The sequence below is a fragment of the Cebus imitator genome, unplaced genomic scaffold (genome assembly GCF_001604975.1).
Source record: "Cebus imitator isolate Cc_AM_T3 unplaced genomic scaffold, Cebus_imitator-1.0 Scaffold339, whole genome shotgun sequence".
In the NCBI taxonomy this organism is placed as follows: Eukaryota; Metazoa; Chordata; class Mammalia; order Primates; family Cebidae; genus Cebus; species Cebus imitator.
In genome coordinates this window covers 2,416,082-2,422,093 of record NW_016107654.1, presented here as the reverse complement: position 1 = coordinate 2,422,093, position 6,012 = coordinate 2,416,082, and the positions used below count along the sequence as shown (strand labels likewise).

At 55.7% G+C, this 6,012-nt stretch overlaps 1 protein-coding gene and 1 long non-coding RNA gene across 3 annotated transcripts in view; one reads left to right on the top strand and one right to left on the bottom strand.

Moving 5' to 3' along the window:
- The window catches only part of KCNT1 (potassium sodium-activated channel subfamily T member 1), a 70,437-nt gene that overhangs the window by 8,497 nt on the left and 55,928 nt on the right, over positions 1-6,012 (top strand). The window lies entirely within an intron of this gene.
- LOC119467844 overlaps positions 1,596-6,012 on the bottom strand; it is a 7,995-nt gene continuing 3,578 nt past the window's right edge. The window contains exon 2 of the long non-coding RNA XR_005196470.1: positions 1,596-2,973. This is a non-coding gene — a long non-coding RNA (uncharacterized LOC119467844). The remainder of the gene's footprint in view (positions 2,974-6,012) is intronic.

Genomic DNA, 6,012 nt, shown 5'->3' with positions numbered 1-6,012 from the left:
CCCTTCTTTCCTTGTTTCCTCCTTCCCCACCCTATCTCCTCCTCTCTCCCTCCCTCTCCCTCCCCATCTCTCCCTCTCTCCGCCCCCCCCCCTTCTCCATCAGTTTCTCTCTCTCTGCAGGGCCTCCTCCACAGTGATTAGCCAGGACCCAGCCTGAGGGGCCTGGGAGTGGGGAGGGGGAGCCCCTGAGGGGCCTGGGAGTGGGGAGGGGGAGCCCAGCCATGTGTCACCTTTGGGAGGGGAGGACCCCCGTGCCTGGTGGTGCTGTTGTGCCTTTGAAGGGAGATGTGGCACCAGGCGGGGCAGTGCCCCCCACGCCAAAGGTGGCCACACTTCCCCATCCCCGGCCCCTGGGCGAGGCTCCTCCAGCCCCCACTTGCCAGCCTGAATTCTCTGGACAGAGGTGGGGCCCGCAGAGGAGCATAGGGCCACCCAGAGTGTGGGTCCACACCAGGGCCCTTCTCAGGTGAGCCGAAGGATGACCGTCCCCATCATCCCAAACCACAGCCTGGGACTGGGCTCTCAAGAGCGAGGGAGGGAGGGACCCTGTGATGGGCAGACCATCCTGGCCGGCACAAAATGCAGTCACATGGGCCTCAAGGGAGGGCGGCAGAGAGGGTTGAAAGGGTAACGTTTGTGATACACCTTTTACTACGAAAACAAGCTTGCCTTAACAACACTCAAAAAAGGAAAGGTTTAGCACAGGCAGAAGCAGGTGGCCAGTGAAGGCGGAGCACAGCCCGGAGATGTGGCCACCACCAAGGGCCGCTCAGAGTCCCCGGAAGCTGGAGGAGGGAGGAGGGGCCTCCCTAGGGCCCCCAAGGGAGAAGTGCAGCCTCGTGACCCTGGATATCAGCCAGAGACATGGATGTCCCCCACTGTGGCAGCCCCAGGACCCCCGACACCAGGAAATCCCATGATTGTTCGGAGGGAGAACTTCGGGAAGACTCAGTCATTTCTATGTGGGGCAGAAAACAGCCAGCGGCCGAGCCACCCCCAGACCACTCCTTAGGAAGTGAGACCCCCACAGCCTCACTGAGGACGTAGCACCCACCCAGAGCCCGCCTGGGAAGCCCAGATTTCATGAGGCCCTAATTAGGTCTCCCAAGACTCACGCCCTGTGCCGGGGGACAGGAAGGGAGGAGGCATCTCCCCACGAACTCATGGAGGCCAAGGCCATGCCCACGGAGGGGCAGAGAGCCGGGCCTGCAGAGTGAGGGCAGCAGCCACGGGCTTGGAAGGGGAGAGGAGAGGGCCAGGCAGGGGTCCTGGGAGACGGGCAGCCAAGCCCAGCTTAGAGTGACATCTTCCAAGCGGCCCGGCATGTCCTTACCAGTGGTGTGTGCAGTCCAGGAACGTCGTGTCAGGTCTGGTTATGATGATTCACAAACCCCTTTTCTATCTGGATCAGCTCCCATCAGGTGTGGCCCCCAGGATTCCCACCCTGTCCGGGGACTGCGAATCTGAGACAGCGCACCGTGATTGTCACGTGACACGGTGTAGGGAATTGAGTTGTGTCCCCGAGATTTATCTATCAAAGCCCTAGCCTGTGGAACCTTAGGCTGGATTTGGAAATCGGTTCTTTAGAGGAAATTAAGGTGAAATGAGGTTAATTTAATAAGACTATGGCCCCTCCTTATACAAAGGAGAAACTGGGAGACAGGCACGCACCGAGGATTAATTAAGCTTGTGGATCAGTTGAATTTGAATGAATTAAAAGGCAGTTATCCAGGTGGGCTTAGTCTACTCACACGTGCCCTTTGAAAGCAGTGTTTCCTCTGGCCGGTGGTGGAAGAGGCGAAGTGCTTGGAAGGCACAGGGAGCTGAGCGCTGCATGCTTGCTTTGGAGACAAGGGTGTGTGCCAAAGCAGGAGGCAGCCCTCGAGAGAAAGGGGGTGCCCTGTCCCCCAAGTGCAGGAGGGGATTCTGCAGAGGGCGGGATCAGAGCCTGGGAGCAGATTCCTGCTGAGCTCCAGATGAGCCCAGCCCTGCGGACGCCTCCATCTCAGCCTCATGGGACCCTCGGCAGGAAACTGAGCTCAGCTGTGCGCGACTTCTACCCTGCAGAGCCGGGAAGTGATAAGTGGGTGCTGCTTTCAGCTTCCAGGCTGGTGGCGGCTCCTTATGCAACAGAGGTAGCACGTACCCAGGCCTCGCGTCCTGCAGGAGGCTCCACTGTCTGCACGTGTCCGGTGGCCTCTGTGGGCGGTGTGGCTTCTTCCTCTGCCTCCGGGTTTTTTGCAGAGTGGAAGCTGGGTCTGCAGGCCTGCGGGACAGAGCTTACTTGATTGAGGCTCGAGAATGTTGCAGCTGCCCTTGGTGTCTGTGTGTGGCCTTGGGTCCTGGTTGCCTGTGTCAAAGATGGCCCAGTGGACCTGCTGGGGCCTGCCCAACCCCTCCACGGGGCAGGTGCTTCCCCCTGGTCGCCTCAAGGTGGCCTGTGGGTTTTCGAGCACCCAGTGCCCCTTCTATGGCTCTCAGCCCCCTCTGAAGACCCTTGCCCAAGACCATCTTTCCGCTAGGGCCTGGGAGGTGCTGGCCATGTTTTTCTCTTCCACCATCCACCGATGTTAGCACTTTCTCCTCTGCGCTCTGCTGCTCCTTCGTCCATGGGAGCTGGCTGTGCACCCCCAAATATAATTCCTGCTGGAAACACTCTTGATCCTTTTCTCTTTAACGACAGGTTTTCACAGTAAGGCAGGGTTGAATTGCAGCCTCAAGTGCTGGCACCAAGGAGGGGGCTTCCCTGGACTCCCCCTTCGGAGCATCAGGTGTGGACCCATGCTATTCCATGGACCTGCCAGGTCGTGGGCCAGATAATGCTCCCGGAAGAGGTCCATGTCCTGATCCCAGAAACCTGTGACTATGTAACCCCGCACGGCGAGGCGGATTAGCAGACGTGATGAAGTGAAGGGCCTTGAAGATGGGAATTGTCGTGGTTGACCTGGGTCAGCCAAGATCACCACAGAGGTCCTAGGGGAGGGAGGAAGGGCTCAGAGTCGCTGGATAAGGAGATTCGTGGTGGAAGCAAGGACCAGAGCGATGGGAGGGGGGCCCCGCCGGGGAGGGTGGTGGTCACTGGAAGCTGGACAAGACAAGGAAATGGACGCCTCCCTGGAGCTCCAGAAGGAGCAGCCCTGCCAGCACTTAGGTCTCAGGATTTCTGACCTCCAGGACTGCATGCTTGAAAAATTTGCGTCAGCCGGGTGTGGTGGCTCACAGCTGAAATCCCAGCACTTTGGGAGGCCGAGGCGGGTGGATCACGAGGTCAGGAGATCGAGACCATCCTGGTCAACATGGCGAAACCCCGTCTCTACTAAAAATACAAAACATTAGCTGGGCATGGTGGCGCGTGCCTGTAATCCCAGCTACTCAGGAGGTTGAGGCAGGAGAATTGCCTGAACCCAGGAGGCGGAGGTTGCGGTGAGCCGAGATCGCGCCATTGCACTCCAGCCTGGGTAACAAGAGTGAAACTCCATCTCAAAAAAAAAAAAAAAAATTAGCCAAGCATGGCAGTGCATGCCTGTAGTCCCAGCTACTCGGGAGGCTGAGGCAGGAGGAGGATCACTTGAGCCCAGGAGGTCCCGGCTGCAGTGAGCCATGTTCATGCCACTGCACTCCAGCCTGGGCAACAAAGTGAGACCCTGTCTCAAGGCAAAAAAACAAATGTGTGGTGGAGCGACTGAATTTGTGGTCATGTGTAAGCACACAGAAGCAGGAGGCCGCCCGCCATGTTTGAATCCTTGTCCCCTCTGGGCACCCCTGCCTCTACTTTGGCCAACGGGAGCCCTTCCCACTGGCGTCTGTGTGTTTGGAGACGACCCTGTTCCTCTTTGCAGCTTCCTTGTTCTCTAAAAAAAAACTAGATTTTCCACACTCTTATACCTTCCCTACCCTGGAATCTGCCATTCTCTGAGGATGGGTCTTTCAGTGCGCCTGGCATGACACCTCAGTGGGCTCGGAGAGGAGAGGAGAGTTGGCTGGGGTATCTTCATTTTGGATCACGGTGCCCTGGACGCCCGCGGTGATACTGACGTTGTCATTGTTTTTACTCTACCAAGGTTTAAACGCTTACCTGTTCTATGACCATATTTTGCATCATTCTCTAATGCTCTGCAGCCACCTCAGTGGGTTTCCTGCTGCCCACCCACCCCTTCATGTGGCTTCCTCACGCTGGAGTTCTTTCTTGGGCGTTGCTTTTAGCAGCTTCATGTTTGAGGCAGCTGTGGTGGTTTTTCTCCCAACAAGGGCATCTGCATTTGTGCCGCATTCTCCCACGCTCCTTTGCATTTGAGGACATCGTCCCTGCGTCTCTAGACCCCAGTGACACTTTGGCTGGGTATAATAGTCCTAGACCATTTCTTCCCTTTAGAACTTGATCAGCATGGAACTGTCATCCTCTGATGCTTAGTTCACTGCAGAAAATCTGCAGCCTGAAGATTGAAACCTTAAAGGCATTTGGAATGACATTGTTACCCACCATTAATTGGCTCAGGACCTTTGTAATTTTTATTTAACCATATGAGTTGTCTTTTTTTACGCTACTTTTTTCAATGCATTTCTTAATATTTTTTAAGTTTCATGAATGCATGCTCAGTTTATTAAAATCCATAACCATATAATTCTTGTAATGTGTTGATTCAGTGTTTTGTAAATGAAGTCGCCCCCTCTGTGGTGACTTGCTGGTTCTGTCTTGTGCACCTGCAGAATCTTCTTTACCCTCAGCTCAGGAGGTACAGTAGGATCCATATTTGGGTGGAATGCATCCTGCACCTTGTTTTCCTGGGACTCCATGCACAGTTCTTTCTTGCCTTCGTCATCACATATCTAAATACTTTATATATATATATTTGGAGATGGAGTCTTGCTCTGTTGCCCAGGCCGGAGTGCAAATTTGCGATCTCAGCTCGCTGCAACCTCTGCCTCCGAGTTTCAAGCAATTCTCCTGCCTCAGCCTCCCACGTAGCTGGGATTACAGGTGCCCACCACCACACCAGGCTAATTTTTATATTTTTGGTAGAGACGGGGTTTCACCATGTTGGTCAGGCTGGTGTCAAACTCCTGACCTCAGGTGATCCACCCGCCTTGGCCTCCCAAAGTGCTGGGATGACAGGTGTAAGCCACTGCACCCGGCTTCACATATATTTTAAACACCGAAACCTGGCTGAGGCCTCTACCCAGAGGCAGGAAGGATTCCCCAGCGAACATGTCCTCACCCTTTCTCCGGTGCCTGGATCTTGTTGGGCCTTCACTGTGCTACTCAGAGCCAGCCGTCTGCGTGGGTGATCCGATTTCAGCCATGCCTCTCCCGTTCCTGCTGGTTCAGGTTCATTGAGTGCTAACCATGTCGCGTGTGGGTTCCCCACTTCTGGAGTTCCGCAGTCTCCCTCTCTGCCGCTGGCTGCTGAGGGCCTCATCTTTGAGTGCGGCTGCCATTGCGCCCTGTTCTTATTTGGTTGATCCAGTGCCCGAAGCCCTCCTAGGGAACTTCCTTCTCTGGGTTTTGTCTCATTGTTGGCCAGGTTCCTTGTCTGCTGAAGTCCATTTTCCCTCTCTCTCTCTCTCTCTCTCTCTCTCTCTCTCTCTCTTTCTCCTTTCCTTCCTTTCCTTCTTCCCTCCCTTTCCTTCCTGGGGCTCCATGCCCTTCCCCCACTGGGGGCAATAAAGAGGTCTCACCTCGATCCAAGGTCAGCCCAGGTGTCTCCCCAGTCAGACAGTGACCAAATTCAGGACATTCCCCCTGGTTGCCTCCTAAGGGTGAGGATTCCTGGGACCCCATGATACCCCCAGTTTAGACTCAGAAGATGGGAACAGTGTGGGGAGCAGCACCACCTGTACCCCCTCTGTGACTCCCCAGACACCCTCCAGGAGGCCTGCAATGCTGGTCTGGGTCACTCATCTCCAGCTCTTACTATGCTTGTTCATTTTCCTGGGTTGGGAAGGCTCCTGGTGCAGCCCCCACACTTGTCCCCACCCCTGCTCCCACACCTGCCCCCGCCCCTGCCCCCACCC